General features: G+C 41.5%; 1 pseudogene; it reads left to right on the plus strand.

Moving 5' to 3' along the window:
• The first annotated feature begins 8,614 nt into the window (after nt 1-8,614).
• LOC117715747 (TAF5-like RNA polymerase II p300/CBP-associated factor-associated factor 65 kDa subunit 5L pseudogene) lies at nt 8,615-9,908 on the plus strand (annotated as a pseudogene).
• Nucleotides 9,909-17,195: the final 7,287 nt, after the last annotated feature.

Below are 17,195 nucleotides of genomic sequence, written 5' to 3' on the forward strand. Positions count from 1 at the left end.
AGCCTGATTCCTGGCTGAGCTAGGTTTGAAACCCCAGTGACCCCATAGATGAACCCACAGGGTCCCCTGCAAGTGACAGTAGGCATTTGCCACACTCCCCAACTCCAGGCTCCTGACAGGAGGCCTCCATAGATTTGGGTCTTTCAGTCACATAAGGGCAACGCCCCTACTAGCCCCTCTGCAGGTAGAAGGCGTGACCACAAGTCAAGTTGCCTCAAGACAGATCTCCATATTAATGAGGTACCTAAAGGCCAGAAGGGCTTAAACAATCATTCCTTCCCAGACCCCCTTCCCTGCAAAAGGTATTTAACTTCAGACCCTCCCTGAGAAAACAGAGTATGGTTTCTCATTTCCACCATGACAATAAAACCCTTAAAACCACGGACTGTTTCTTTTCATCAGGATCCACCTTGGAGAACAACGGAACAGGTCTTTGCTTACAGACCTGCCATCTAATCTCCTGCAGAAGACCTCTCTGCGTTCCCAGCCAGTGTTTGTCTGTGGGTGTCTGCCTCTATCTGAGTCAGTTAGTGGGTGGGGTCTCTCATAGGACAGCCATGCTAGACTCCTGTCTGCAAGCATAACCAAGTATCATTAATATTGGCAGGGATTGGTGCTTATCTATGGGATGCATCTCAATTTGGCCCAGATAATGGTTGGCCATTCCCTCAGTCTCTGCTCCTTCGAGTATTCCTGTATTTCTTGTAGACAGGATAAATTTTTGGATCAACATTTTTGTGGGTGGGTTGGTGTCCGTATCACTCTAACAGGGCTCCTACCTGGCCACAGAGGGAGCCTCCCCAGGCTCCATATCCACAATGCTGTCAGTCACAGCTAAGTATACATCCACTGATCCTTGGGTACCTTCCCTATCTCAAGTCACTCTCTCTTACTGGAGATGCATTCTATGCCCCCATTTGTTGCTTGAAGATTTCTATTTATTTTCATGGCCATCATGACATCCACCCTCCCCTCCTCACACCTGCTTCTAAAGCCCCAAGTCCCCCACATATCTTCTCTTTTATTCAGTTCCCTCCTGTCCTCTGCCTTCCACTATCATTCCATTCCCAATTCCACCTAAATCTTAATATTTCTTATATGTGGATAGTTAATATTACTTATATGTGGATATTAGCTATAAAGATAACCATGCTGCAATCCACAGACCCAAAGAAATAAGCTGAGAATAAGGTATGATTTTCTTCATGTTCTAAGCAACAAAGCCACTGTACACCTTCTTATTTATAGGTTCTTACCCTCCTAAGGGCTTTGATGAAGTGAGTTTTCCACATGAATGTATTTGATATGAGTTGAAAAAAACAAATTACATACCTCTTTACACATCTGAATTTGTTATAAATATGTATTTTTTTTCACATCAAAGTGTGTTAAGTGGTAGGCTTGGTGATACAGACTCGTAACCTCAACTAATCAGAAGATTGAGACAAGATGTTCCCAAATTCAAGGACAACCTCAGAAGCTTAGTCCTTTAAAGATTTATAAAGGATCTGCTTCCCTCTGGAAACTGAGTTCGGAGGCATCCTAGGGAGGTCACGGACCACAGAGCAGCAGGTAGGAGAACCCACACACTGCCCTAGGCCTTAGAACCACAACTGGCAGTAGGGAGCTCCAGAGCGCACCTGGCATCCAGACCCTGCCCCTGCGCAGAACCACTCCCCTTCCGCCAGATACCAGTGGCTGAAGCAGTCTCACAGCCGATCTGCTCCCCTCTGGAAACTGACTCTGGTGGCACCCTAGGGAGGTCACGGACCCCAGAGCAGCAGAGGTACCCAAGAGAGGTCAAGGACTGCAGAGCTGCAGGCATCCTAGAGAGGACACAGCCCACAGAGCTGCAGAGCAGGGGATGCCATATTCTGAAGCATCCTAGAGGAGCAACAATATTCAGAGCACCAAACACCTAGCTGATCTACTACCATGGAGACACCATATCCTGAAATATCCTAGAGGAGCCACTGTACCCAGAGCAGCTGGAGCTCAGGATCATAGAGTCATCCAGACCCCAAGGAGTTCTGACACAACCAAGATAACTGGAAAGGCAGACTCCAGTCAGAACCAGTGAGTGCCAGTAGCACTACAGCTAAGCAAATGGTGAAAGGAAAGCGTAAGAATGTAAACAACAGAAACCAAAGTTACTTGGCATCACCAGAACTCAGTTCCCCCACCATAGCAAGTCCTGAACACCATATCACACCAGAAAAGCAGGACTCAGAATTAAAATCACTTCTCATGATGATGACGGAGGACTTTAAAAAGGACATAAACAACACTCTCAAAGAATTTGAGGAGAATGCAAGTAAACAGGTAGAAGCCCTTAAAGAAATGCAAGAAAACACAACCAAATGGTTGAGGAATTACACAAAACCATCCAGGATCTAAAAATGGAAGTAGAAACAATACAGAAATCTCAAAGATAGATACCAGGTACCAAAGTTAAATGAAGAGCAGATAAACTATCTAAATAGTCACATAACCCCTAAAGAAATAGAAACAGTCATTAAAAATCTCCCCACCAAAAAAAAGTCCAGGCCAGATGGTTTTAGTGCAGAATTCTATCAGACTTTCTAGGAAGACCTAATACCAATTCTCTTCAAACTATTCCACAGAATAGAAACAGAAAGAACAATACCCAATTCATTCTATGAAGCTACAATTACATTCATACCTAAGCCTCACAAAGACCCAACAAAGAAAGAGAACTACAGATCAATGTCTCTTCTGAATATTGATGCAAAAATACTCAATAAAATTCTCACAAACCGAATCCAAGAACACATCAAAGCAATCATCCATCATGATCAAGTAGGCTTTATCCCAGGAATGCAGGTGTAGTTCAATATTTGGAAATCCAGGCCTGGCAGTGGTGGCGCACGCCTTTAATCCCAGCACTTGGGAGGCAGAGACAGGTGGATTTCTGTGTTCGAGGCCAGCCTGGTCTACAGAGAGAGTTCCAGGACAGCCAGGACTACACAGAGAAACCCTGTCTCAAAAAAACAAACAAACAAAAAAAAATTTTGGAAATCCATCAATGTAATCCACTATAAATAAACTAAAAAAAAAAAAAAAAACTAAAAAAAAAAAAAAAAAAACATGATCACCTCAGTAGATGCTGAGAAAGCATTTGACAAAATTCAACATCCCTTCATGTTAAAAGTCTTAGAAAGATTACAAATTCAATGTCCATACTTAAACATAGTAAAAGCAATATACAGCAAGCCAGTAGCCAACATCAAACTAAATGGAGAGAAACTTGAAGCAATCCCACTAAGATCAGGGACTAGACAAGGCTGCCCACTCTCACCCTACCTATTCAATATAGTACTGGAAGTCCTAGCTAGAGCTATTAGACAACAAAAGGAAGTCAAAGGGATACAAATAGGGAAGGAAGAAGTCAAAATTTCACTATTTGCAGATGATAAGATAGTATACTTAAGTGACCCTAAAACTTCCACCAGAGAACTCCCAAACCTGATAAACAACTTCAGTAAAGTGGCTGGATATAAAATCAACTCAAACAAATCAGTAGCCTTCCTATACTCAAAAGACAAACAGGCTGAGAGAGAAATTAGGGAAATGACACCCTTCACAATAGTCACAAGTAATATAAAATATCTTGGAGTGAATCTAACCAAGCAAGTGAAAGATCTGTATGACAAGAACTTCAAGTCTATGAAGAAAGAAATCAAAGAAGATCTCAGAAGATGCAAAGATCTCCCATACTACTGGATTGTCAGGGTTAATTTAGTAAAAATGGCCATCTTGCCAAAAGCAATCTATAGATTCAATGCAATCCCCATCAAAATTCCAAATCAATTCTTCATAGAGATAGAAAGAGCAATTTGCAAATTTATTTGGAACAACAAAAAACTCAGGATAGCAGGAGCTATTCTCAACAACAAAAGAACTTCTGGGGGAATCACCATCCCTGACCTCAAACTATACTACTGGGCAATAGTAATAAAAACTACACGATATTGGTACAGAGACAGGGAGAAAGATCAATGGAATAGAATTGAAAATCCAGAAATGAGCCCACATACCTATGGTCACTTGATCTTTGACAAAGGAGCTAAAACCATCTAGTGGGAAAAGGACAGCATTTTCAGCAAATGGTGATGGTTCAACAGGAGGTCAACATGTAGAAGGATGCAAATCATATCTCCTTGTACAAAGCTCAAATCCAAGTGGATAAAAGACCTTCACTTAAAATCAGATACAACAGCACTTGGGAGGCAGAGGCAGGCAGATTTCTGAGTTCGAGGCCAGCCTGGTCTACAGAGTGAGTTCCAGAACAGCCAGGGCTACACAGATAAACCCTTTCTAAAAAAAAAAAAAAAAACAAAAAACAAAAAACAAAAAAAACAAAAAAAAAAAACAAAAAACAAAACAGATACACTGAAATTAATAGAAGAGAAGGTGGGAAAGACCCTCAAATACCTAGGCACAGGGGAAAAGTTCCTGAACAGAACACCAATGGCTTATGCTCTAAGACCAAGAATCGACAAATGGGACCTCATCAAATTGCAAAGCTTCTGTAAGACAAAGGATATTGTCAATAAGACAAAACAGCAACCAACAGAATGGGAAAAAGATCTTAACCAATCCTACATCTGATAGAGGGCTAATATCCAAGATATACAAAGAACTCAAGAAATTATACTCTAGACAACCATATAACCCTATTGAAAAATGGGGTACAGAGCTAAACAAAGAATTCTCAATTGAGGAAACTCGAATGGCTGAGAAGCACCTTAAGAAATGTTCAACATCCTTAGTCATCAGAGAAATGCAAATCAAAACAACCCCGAGATACCACCTCACACCAATCAGAATGGCTAAGATCAAAAACTCAGGTGATAGTAGATGCTGGTGAGGATGTGGAGAAAGAGGAACACTCCTCCATTGTTGGTGGGATTGCAAGCTGGTACAACCACTCTGGAAATCAGTCTGGCAGTTCCTCAGAAAACTGAACATAGCACTACCTGAGGATCCAGCTATACCACTCCTGGGCATATACCCAGAAGATGCTCCAACATATAATAAGGACATATTCTCCACTATGTTCATAACAGCCTTATTTATAATAGCCAGAAGCTAGAAAGAACCAAGATGTCCCTCAACAGAGGAATGGATACAAAATATGTGGTACATCTACACAATGGAGTATTACTCAGCTATTAAAAATAATGAATTCAAGAAATTTTTAGGCAAATGAATGGATCTAGAAATTATCATCCCAAGTGAGTTAACCCAATCACAAAAGAACACACATGGTATTTACTCACTGTTAAGCGGATGTTAGCCCAAAAGCTTGGAATAGAGAAGACTCAACCTGCAGACCACATAAAGCTCATGAAGGAAGAAGACCAAGAGGGGATGCCTCAGTTCTACTTAGAATGAGTAACAAAAATACTCAAGGGAGCAAATATGGAAACAAAACATGGGACAGAAACTGAAAGATGGGCCATCAGGAGATCATTCCACCTGGGTATCCATCCCACGTACAGTCACCTAAGCTAGACACTGACGTGGATGGCTGGAAGTACATGCTGTCAAGAACATGATATAGCTGTCTCCCAAGAGGTCTGCCAAAGACTAACACATTCAGAGGACGATGCTCACAGTTAACCACTGATATAATCAAGGGTTTCCCAATGGAGAACTTAGAGAGAAAACTGAAGGAGCAGAAAAGGTTTGTGACCCCATGAGGAGAGCAACAATACCAAACAACCAAAGCCCCCCAGGGTCTAAACCACCAGCCTGGGAGCACATAGGGAGGGACCCATGACTCCAGCAGTATATGTAGGGGAGAATGGCCTTGTCGGGTAAAGGTGGGAGAGGAGTTTCTTGGTCCCATAAAAAACGAACACAGAGTGGGGGAGGGAGGAATGTGAGGGTGGGGAGGGAGTAATGGGGGGGTAGGTGCGGGCACTGCCTCATAGAAGCATGAGGAGGGGGGATGGGATAGAAGGTTTCTGGGTGGTGGGAGGAAGTGGGGTAAGGGAATAAAATCTGAAAGGTAAATATAATACCCAATTTAAAAAAAAAGAGAGATAAAAAAGTAAAAAATGAGAAAAAAGAGAAAAAAAATAGGAGATTTAATAACACAAATGGAAGGATTTAGAAATTTAGAAGGCAGTTTATGTTAATGGAAACAGCATCATAGAAACTGGGAAATCACACCCTCATAGAAGCACAAGGAGGGGGGATGGGATAAGGGGTTCCTGGGTGGTGGGGGGAAAGGGATAAGGGGATATAATTTGAAATGTAAATATTACAACCAATTTTAAAAGGGGGAAAAAAAGAAAAGTTGATAGAACCAACATCTTTAAAAAAATGTCAGCCCTCTGGGAAAAAAATTTTTTTTTCTTGATACTAAAACTTGTTCTGAGAATTGTATATTGCAGAATACACAGCCTTGGTATATCTACTCATCAAGCAAGCTGAGCAGATCTGCCCAAACCTCCGATGTCCTGGAATTTTATCTGGATGCAGTAAAGACACAGCATCAGAGGCTTATCAATTTACTCTTCCCACCACCCCTTTTCTAATATCTCAACGCCTGTAATCAGCTTGAAGAAGTTAAAGAAGAGTCAGCGCCCCTATTCCCTGGGCTTGGGGACTAAGGTGCTTAATATTGGTCTGTCTTTCTAGGGAAAAGTAGTGGTTTTGTTGGAACAGGGAGGATTTGCTAGGACTTATTGCATAGCCATACCCTATTGGTAGAAATCTGTATAATTAATATCAAGATGAAGTTATAATTTCTTAAATGGTACAAAATTTACTTTGATTTCAAATTTAAGGTTTTCATTGGTATGAGCTTCTTATTGATATAAAAGTGAGATGAATATTGATAACCTCATGGGCATTGTGCCTGTATAACACATTTGGGAACACAAGGCTTAGACCCAGTCCTTCTTTAACCTTTTTAACTGATTTGGGACAGTTAGCCTATAAGTTAAGGGACTATAGCAAATTCATGGCTTTGAGTTTATTGTTAGGGTGTTTTCCATATTTTATTTAGAAATAGCTAAGAGGAGTTAACAGAAAACAGTCCAGGTTACCTTACATGGATAGTTAGTTTTCAAAATGTCAGAAGTCCATAGAATTGATGTTACAAATATTTCTATATTAATGTTCATTTTGATTAGAGACCTGTCTGCTCCTGACAGCTTCCTGTCTTGGATTCTAAGAAGAAACTGAGCATCTTTGGAGTTACTCCAGCTGTTGGGAGACAGCCACTAGGCAAAAATTGCCTCTTTCCATCTACAGACAAATTACTGTCCAGAAAAGGACACACTTGCAGAATAGTCGACTGATTATATCTGCCTAGACAGAGTAATCAGCCCTTAATAATTCTGCATCACTAAGGTCTGTCAGATGATTCTGGGCCAGAAGGCTGAAGATTTGATGCTCCAATGTTCGGTAGTATAGGGACTGTCCAGGTGTTCAGCGGTCTCTATAAATTGGCTAAGTTTTAGAAGCTATGCTTAGTGTTTCCCATAATTTCAGTTAACTCAGTCATTCTGGATTTCTGACAGGGTTGAAAACCTATAGTCTCATAGCCAATCCTGGCTATTTACTTTGAGAGAAAAGATCTGAGTGGATGTTTTTCAGCTGACATTCATTCTAGAGCCAAGAAAAAAGCCAGGTTCAGAACTTAATGTTTTAGTTAGGAGAGATGACAGAGGTTCTGTTTAATCAACAAAATGATGGACTGGGTATTAGGACTATCTTGTACCTCACTGGTACAAATAGGCACAATTATGCTCTAATTATATTTTGAGAGAAAAGTTTTATTTTAACAGGAAGGGTGATATGTAGGAGGAGCTAAGGGGGAAGGAGTACCGAGGAGAAGAGAAGTATTAAGGAGAGAAGAAGAAGAAGGAGAGGAGAAGCTTAGTGATGAGAGAAAGAAAGAGAGAGAAAGGGGGGGACATGGAGGCAGATGTTCACGTGTCTCCACCAGTCAAAGATAGTTGATGTATCTAGGTTGGGTATTAGGTTACGCTTCTGATTGAGCATTACCAAACTTATAAAGCCTTTGATTAACATTTTTAAAAAATTGTATAAAATCAAAAAGGAAAAGGGGGCATGGGATAAGGGTTTTCTAGGGAGGGGAAGTGGGGATGGCATCTGAAATGTAAATAAAATATCCAATAAAAAATAAAATAAAAAAAGAATAACAGGAATAAAAATAACAAAGTCTGGAAAAAAAAGATCTATAAAGGCTAAGAATGTGACACTATGGTACAATACCAGCATAGCAGGCACCATACTCTAGGTTCACTTTTACAATGCCTGTATCAAAAAAAATGAATGAATGAATGAATGAATAAAAATAATGAAAGAAAGGAAGGAAGCCAGAGAAAGAAAGAAAGAGAGAGAGAGAGAGAGAAAGAAAGGAAGGAAGGAAGGAAGGAAGGAAGGAAGGAAGGAAGAAAGGAAGAAAGGAAGGAAGGAAGAGAAAAAAGATTAAAATGGGGGAGCAGTAGGTATGGTATTTGAAGCAGTCAGGGGGCAGAACAGAAGGGGGTTGAAGTCTGGACTGTAAAAAAGGATTAAAGAGGAGTGACCTCGCACTTGGAGGCCCCTGATGCACGCGCCCAGAGACCCCGCGGCCCCACCAGGCGTCCTTGATTGGAGCCAACTGCGAGCTCACAAGGACGCTTGGGAAGTGGGCAGTGGACAGATGGCTAGCGGCTGGTGCCCAGAGACGCGGCCCTGCGGACCAATGCGCACGGAGCAGGTTCAGGTGGCAGTGTCCTGCTGCCTCAAACACCAGCAGTACACGGACGCAGAGGGCTTTTGAAGCAAGGCCTGAGACTCTCACAGACCCCTGAGGAGATGGCAGCCAAGCCAACCTCACAGTCCAATCAGAATCTAGCTGTGCCAACGCGGTGTCTGCAGCCCCTTGCCAGGCAGAGCCCCAGCAATGTGAAGTGCAGTTTGGACAACTGAGAAGCTATCTCACTGATTCTGACTCCCAGTACAGCAGTGAAGTTATGCCTCTCCTCTACCCTCTCTTTGTCTACCTCCAACTCAACCTGGTCCAGAGCGGCCTCAAGAGCACCGTGGAAAGCTTCTAAAGCCACTTCCATGGAATGTTCCTGCAGAATGCATGTCAGAAGGACATCATCGAGCAGCTGCAAACCATGCAGACCATTCAGGACATTCTGTCAAACTTCCAGCTTCGTGCATTCTGGATAACAAGTACATAGTCCGTCTCCAGGAAGATAGCTACAACTACCTTATCCGTTACCTCCACGCGACAAGAATACTGCAAAAGGTGCTTGCCGTGCACATTCACTTGGACGTGCAACCTGCCAAGAGGACAGTCTACCAGCTGTATGCCAGCGCTGGCTCCTCCCACAGTGAGAGCAGCAGCCTGGAGCCACCAGATGTGCCCAACCCTATTCAGCAGAACAAGGCTGCCCTGAAAGTCTTGCAGGAGAGTATCAAGTGGGTCAAGGATGGACCTCTCTCCCTCACCACCATCTGCTTCTATGCCTTCTATAACATGGAACAGCTGCTGAATACTGCAGAGATCTCCTCTGATAACAAACTGCTGGCTGCTGGGTTTGACAACTTCTGAATAAAGCTCTGGAACTTGCGATCCAAAAAGCTGAAATCAGAGCCCCACCATGTGGACACATCCAGAAATCCATATTCGTCTAGCTTGTGACACTCTGGAGGAGGAGGAGAATGAAGAACAGGAACAGAGATGAAGATCCTGCAGGGACACTGTAGCCCAGTATACAGCACACGGTTCCTCGGTTCCTCGCAGACAGCCAGGGCTGCTCTCTTGTTCTAAAAATATGTCCATCAGGTACTGGGACCTGGGGAGCTTCTTTACAGGTGCTCTCCCTTTCCTTTTCTCCCAATGGTAAGTACTTGGCATCTGCTGGTGAGAAGCAGAGTTAAGTTAAAGTTGTGGGACTTGGCCTCTGGGATGCTTTTTAAAGAACTGAGAGGCCACACAGACAGCATCACCAGTCTGCCCTTTAGCACGGACAGCGGTCTGATCGCTTCTGCCTCCATAGGCAACTCTGTGCATGTCTGGGACATCAGAAGCACACCTACTGACGGCTCTTCGGGTGAGCTCTCGGGTGTGTACACTGGGCAGATGATCAACGTCCTGAGTGTACAGTTCATGGCCTGCAACCTCCTTCTGGTGACTGGAATCACACAAGAGAATCAAGAACATTTAAGTTTTTATCCAGGTGGCAGACTGGGGCTGGAAGACTAGTCACAGTCCAGGACTTGCTAAAACTGAATCAGTGATTGCAAACGAGCCCTCCCCTCCCCCACATGCTCTCAGCACAGCCCTGGTGCACAAGACTCCCTCCTGTTGAGAGCTGGGATGCTCCCGGGCATGAGGCCTTCTGCTTCATGCAGGCTCCTTGCTTTTGCATCTGTCTGTCCCCAGTGGGTGGACAGTTGCAGAACTCTCCCTGTAGCAGCTGTAGACAGCCTCTTCTGTGCCTGCCCCTTGAGGGAAGTGGGGACAGGAACTAGAAAAGGAAGGGATGATCTGGCAGTCTTTTTATCCCATAAGGATAAACCAGGATTTTTATTATTATAATTAATAATTTTATTATTGAGAAGAGAAAACCTAGCACTGGCAGCAAGTGACTCCTGGCATTGGCTATAATACTTAGAATTTTGAGGTTCAGTGAATTGAGACTTTGGTGGCCCAGTGTATCAGGGGAAAAGGGGCACCGTATGCTGTACTTCTGTGAGCAGGCAGGTAGCTCCTGAGCATGAGCTCCTGCAGTGATGGTGGCAAAGGTGTTCTTCTGTTGGGGGCCGACTTTTAGCAGAAAGCGGCTATCAGCTTTGCAGCCATCTTGAGCCATATACCCTGACATATGACTTGGATTACAATAGCCTACAACAGCTGAGAACACTCCGATAATCTTGGTTTAGATACCTTGAGATTAAAGGTGTGTGAGATTAAAGGTGTGTGAGATTAAAGGTGTGTGACTTAAGAGTGTAATTTAGAGATAAGGTTTAGAGACAAGACCTAAGGGCATGATTAAAGGTGTGACCAAAAGGCATGGCTTAGAAGTGAGACATATAAAAGGCAGAGACAGAACAGAACAGAACAGAACAGAACAGAACAGAACAGAACAGAGAACCAGACACAGCAGAGAGAAGACAGGTAGAAGGCACTTGGAAGAGAACTTGGAAGAAGTAACTTGGAACTTGGAGGGACTAGGAGCTAGGGACTAGGCACTAGGAACTCAAGACTTAGGACTTAGACTGAAGAATAAACGGGATTGAATTACACTCTATCTGGTCTGCATTCTTCGAGTTCGTCCTCACTCTAGCTCTTGCTGAACCCCAACCCTCAGACCGGAGCGGCAGCTTGGGCCGGGATACAGTGGCCGCCCAAACGTGGGTCGGCCTAGGCCTCAACATTTTGCTTGGGCCTCAACATTTTTGGCACCCGAACAAGGACTCGAGCTTAGGCCCCAACATTCTTCCATTGGCTGCACTTCTGTCAGCACTTGTACCTTGGGGAGAGGCACTGTGGTGGGCAGAGGGTGGGCCTGAGCACTGGGCCAGTTACCCAGAATTCCCATCCCTACACCATCAACAAAATTATGATAAAGAGTAATTTTGAATAAGTCACAAGACAGACTTAAGAAATGCTGGATTTAAAGATGACTATTTATTCCAAGATGTGGCCTGTTGGTCGTCTTCTCCCTCATGACCTGCGTCCACCTCACTGCAGTGTCAATGAATCACGAGTACACACTCACAAGTATAGACCATGCTCTTAAGACAAAGCAAGTTCTGGTGTCGTCTAAATGATTAAATATTTCTGTTTTCTGAAAAGAGTTATTTTGTATTTTGTTTTCTATTAAAATGTATATAAAATGTAGTTTCAAAAAAGGATTAAAAAATAAAAAAAGATTAACACACTGGACCTCATACAAAATAGACATTTTTTAAAGCTAGTAATATCCTTTGATTTACTTACTTTAGAGTACCTAAATTTGAAATAATGCCAGAGCTTGAAAAAAAATCTATGGGCATTAAAAATTTATATTTAATTTTCACAATGTGTACATATTTCAAATCATTGTATTCATAAGCATATATAAGGCAAGATGTTAAACATATATAAGCTGCATTTTGGCTGGGGCAGACACCCAGCTGGTCTGCTCCTGTGGAGACATTGTATCCTGAGCCATCTTAAAGGAGCCACTGCACTCAGAGCAGTGAGCACCTAGCTGGTCTGCTCCTGTTGAGACACCATATTCTGAGCCATCCTAGAGAAGCCACTGCACTCAGAGCAGCAGGTAAGAACCCTCTCTCACTACCCTATGCCCCAGAGTTACAAGGGGGAGCCAGGGGCACTCAGGACCCATCAGCCACCCAAACCCCATCCCTCCAGAATACCACTTCCCTTCTGCCCCCTCTACACCCTCCCACACACACACCTGTTTTTTTTTTTTTTTTTGGCTGGGGCAGACACCTGCTCCTGTGGAGACACTGTATCCTGAGTCATACTAGAGGAACCACTACACTCAAGCAGCAGACACCATAACCTCGGCCATTCTAGAGGAGCATTCCACTCAGACCAATGAACACCTAGCTGGTCTGCTCCTGTGAAGACACCATATCATGAACCATCCTAGAGGAACCACTGCACTCAGAGCAGCAGGATTTCAGGATCCCAGAGGTGGCCTGAGTCCCAGGAATTCTTCCACCCAGGAGCTTAGGATCACAGGATCACAGAGACATCGTTGACATCTGGTCTCTGAGAAGCTCTGACACAAGCAAGATAACTGGAAAGACAGATTCCAGTCAGACACAGTGAGTACAGGTAACACTAGAGTTAACCAGATGACTAAAGGCAAGCACAAGAACATAAGCAACAGAAACCAAAGTTATCTGGCATCATTAGAACCCAGTTCTCCCACCATAGCAAGCCCTGGACACCACATCACACCAGAAAGGCAGAATTCAGAATTAAAATGACTCCTCATGATGATGATAGACGATTTTAAGAAGGACATAGACAATTCCCTTAAAGAAGTACAGGTGAACACAGGTAAACAGATAGAAGCCCTTAAAGAGGAAACACAAAAATCCCTTAAAGAATTGCAAGAAAACACAACCAAACGGGTGAAGGAATTACACAAAACCATCCAGGATCTAAAAATGTAAATAAAAACAATAAAGAAATCTCAAAGGGAGACTACCCTGGAGATAGAGAACCTAGGAAAGAGATCAGGAGTCATAGATGCAAGCATCACCAACAGAATACAAGAGATGGAAGAGAAACTCTTATGTTCAGAAGATATAATAGGAAACATTGACACAACTGTCAAAAAATGCAAAATGCAAAAAGCTCCTAACCCAAAACATCCAGGAAATCCAGGACACAATGAGAAGACCAAACCTAAGGATAATAGGTATAGATGAGGGTGAAGACTCCCAACTTAAAGGGCTAGTAAATATCTTCAACAAAATTATAGAGGAAAACTTCCCTTACCTAAAGAAAGAGATGCTCATAAATATACAAGAAGCCTACAGAACTCCAAATAGACTAGACCAGAAAAGAAATACCTCCCGTCACATAATAATCAAAACATAAAAATGCACAAAACAAAGAAAAAATACTAAAAGCAGTAAGGGGAGAAGGTAAAGTAATATATAAAGGCAGACCAATAAGAATTATACCAGACTTCTCACCAGAGACTATAAAAGCCAGAAGATCCTGGATTGATATCATACAGACCCTAAGAGAACACAAATGCCAGCCCAGACTAGTATACCCAGCAAAACTCTCAATTACCATAGACGGAGAAACCAAGATATTCCATGACAAAACCAAATTTGCAAAATATCTTCCCACAAATCCAGCACTTCAGAGGATAATTGATGGAGAACGCCAACACAAGGAAGGAAACTACAACCCAGAAAAAGCAAGGAAGTAATCTTCCAACAACCCCAAAAGAAGATAGCTACAAAAACATAATTCGACCTCTAATAACAAAAATAACAGGAAGCCACAATAATATTTCTTTAATATCCCAACATCAATGGACTCAATTCTCCAATAAAAAGATGTAGACTAGATACACAAACAGGACCCAGCACTTTCCTGCATACAGGAAACGTACCTCAGTGACAAAGACAGACACTACCTCAGAGTAAAAGGATGGAAAACAATTTTCCAAATAAATGGTCCCAAGAAACAAGCTAGAGTAGCCATTCTAATATCAAATAAAATCGATTTTCAACCAAAAGTAATCAAAAAAGATAAGGAAGGACACTTCGTACACATCAAAGAAAAAAATCTACCAAGATAAACTCTCAATTCTGAATATCTATGCTCTAAATGCAAGGGTACCCACATTCATACAAGAAACTTTACAAAAGCTTAAAACACACATCACAACTCACACAATAATATTGGGGAAATCAACACCCCACTCTAAGCAATGGACAGATCGTAGAAACAGAAACTAAACAGAGACACATTGAAATTAACAGAAGTTATAAACCAAATGGATTTAACAGATATCTATAGAACATTTCATCTTAAAACAAAAGAATATACCTTTTCCTCAACACCTCATGGTACCTTCTCCAAAATAGACCATATAATTGGTCACAAAACAGTCCTCAACAGATACAAAAAAAATTGATATAATCCCTTGCATCCTATCAGATCACCATGGACTAAGGCTGGTTTTTAATGACAACCAATGAAAAACCGACATGCATGTGGAAACTGAACAATGCTCTACTCAATGATGACTTGGTCAAGGAAGAAATAAAGAAAGAAATTAAAGACTTTTTAGAATTTAATGAAAGTGAGGACACATCATACCCAAACTTGTGGGACTCCGTGAAAGCAGTGCTAAGAGGAAAATCATAGCTCTAAGTGCCTACAAAAAGAAACTCGAGAAAGCATACATTAACAACTTGACAGCACACCTGAAAGCTCTAGAACAAAAAGAAGCAAATACAAACAGGAGGAGTAGACGGCAGGAAATAATCAAACTCAAGGCTGAAATCAACCAAGTAGAAACAGAAAGAACTATACAAAATATGGACAAAACCAGAAGGTGGTTCTTTGAGAAAATCAACAAGATAGATAAACCTTTAGCCATATTAACCAGAGGGCACAGAGACAGTATTCAAATTAATAAAATCAGAACTGAAAAGGGTGACATAACAACAGAAACTGAGGAAATTAACAAAATCATCAGATCCTACTATAAAGGCCTATACTCAACAAAACTGGAAAATCTGGGTGAAATGAACAAATTTCTAGACAGATACCAAGTTCCAAAGTTAATTCAGGAGCAAATAAACAATCTAAACAGTCTCATAACCCCTAAAGAAATAGCAGCAGTCATTAAAAGTCTCCCAACACAAAAAAAAAGCCCAGGACTAGATAATTTTAGTGCAGAATTCTACCAGACCTTCAAGAAAGACATAATACAAATTCTCTTCAAACTATTCCACAGAATAGAAACAGAAGGAACAATACCCAATTCGTTCTATGAATCTACAATCACCTAAGCCTCACAAAGACCCAACAAAGAAAGAAAACTTCAGACCAATCACCCTTATGAATACTGATGCAAAAATACTCAATAAAATTCTCACAAAACAAATCCAGAACACATCAAAACAATCATCCATCATGATCAAGTGGGCTTTATCCCAGGAATACAATATTTGGAAATCCATTAATGTAATCCACTATATAAACAAACTCAAAGAAAAATCACATGATCATCTCACTAGATGCTGAGAAAGCATTTGACAAAATTCAACATCCCTTTATGGTAAAAGTCTTGGAAAATGCAGGAAGTCAAGGCCCATACCTAAACATAGTAAAAGCAATATACAGCAAACCAGTAGCCAACATCAAACTAAATGGAGAGAAACTTGAAGCAATCCCACTAAGATCAGGGACTAGACAAGGTTGCCTGCTCTTACCCTACCTATTCAATATAGCATTAGAAGTCCTAGCCAGAGCAATTAGACAACCAAAAGAATTCAAAAGGATACAAATAGGAAAGGAAGAAGTCAAAATATCACTATTTGCAGATGATATGACAGTATACTTATGTGACCCAAAAACTTCCACCAGAGAACTCCTAAACCTGATTTAAAAAAAAAATCAGCAAACTGGCTGGTTATAAAATCAACTCAAACAAATCAGTAGCCTTCCTTTATGTGAAAGATAAACAGGCTGAAGAAGAAATTAGGGAAATGACACCTTCACAATAATCACAAGTAATATAAAATTCCTTCATGTGAATCTAACCAAGCAAATGAAAGATCTGTATGACAAGAACTTCAAGTATATGAAGAAAGAATTCAAAGAAGATCTCAGAAGATGAAAAGATTGCCCATGCTCATAGATTGGCAGGATTAATATAGTAAAAATGGCCATCTTGCCAAAAGCAATCTACAGATTCAGTGCAATCCCCATTAAAATCCCAACTCAATTCTTCACAGAGTTAGAATGAGAAATTCTCAAATACATTTGAAATAACAAAAAACCCAGGATAGCGAGAACTATTCTCAACAATAAAAGAACTTCTGGAGGAATCACCATTCCTGACCTCAAGCTGTACTACAGAGCAATAGTGATTTTTAAAAAACTGCATGGTATTGGTACAGAGACAGGCAGGAAGATCAATGGAATAGAATTGAAGATCCAGAAAGAAACCCACACAACTATGGTCACTTCATCTTTGACAAAGCAGCTAAAACCGTCCAGTGGATAAAGGACAGCATTTTTAACAAATGGTGCTGGTTCAACTGGAGGACAACATGTAGAAGAATGCAAATCGATCCATTCTTATCTCCTTGTACAAAGCTCAAGTCCAAGTGGATAATGAACCTCCACATAAAACCAGATACCCTGAAACTAATAGAAGAGCAGGTAGGGAAGACCCTCGAATACTTGGGCACAGGGGAAAAGTTTCTGAACAGAACACCAATGACTTATGCTCTAAGATTAAGAATTGACAAATGGGACCTCATAAAATTGCAAAGCTTCTGTAAGGCAAAGGAGACTGTCAATAGGACAAAACAGCAACCAACAGATTGGGAAAAGATCTTTACCAATCTCACATCTGATAGAGGGCTAATATCCAATATATACAAAGAACTCAAGAAATTAGACTCCA

Source organism: Arvicanthis niloticus, chromosome 9 (genome assembly GCF_011762505.2).
Source record: "Arvicanthis niloticus isolate mArvNil1 chromosome 9, mArvNil1.pat.X, whole genome shotgun sequence".
NCBI classification, from domain to species: Eukaryota; Metazoa; Chordata; class Mammalia; order Rodentia; family Muridae; genus Arvicanthis; species Arvicanthis niloticus.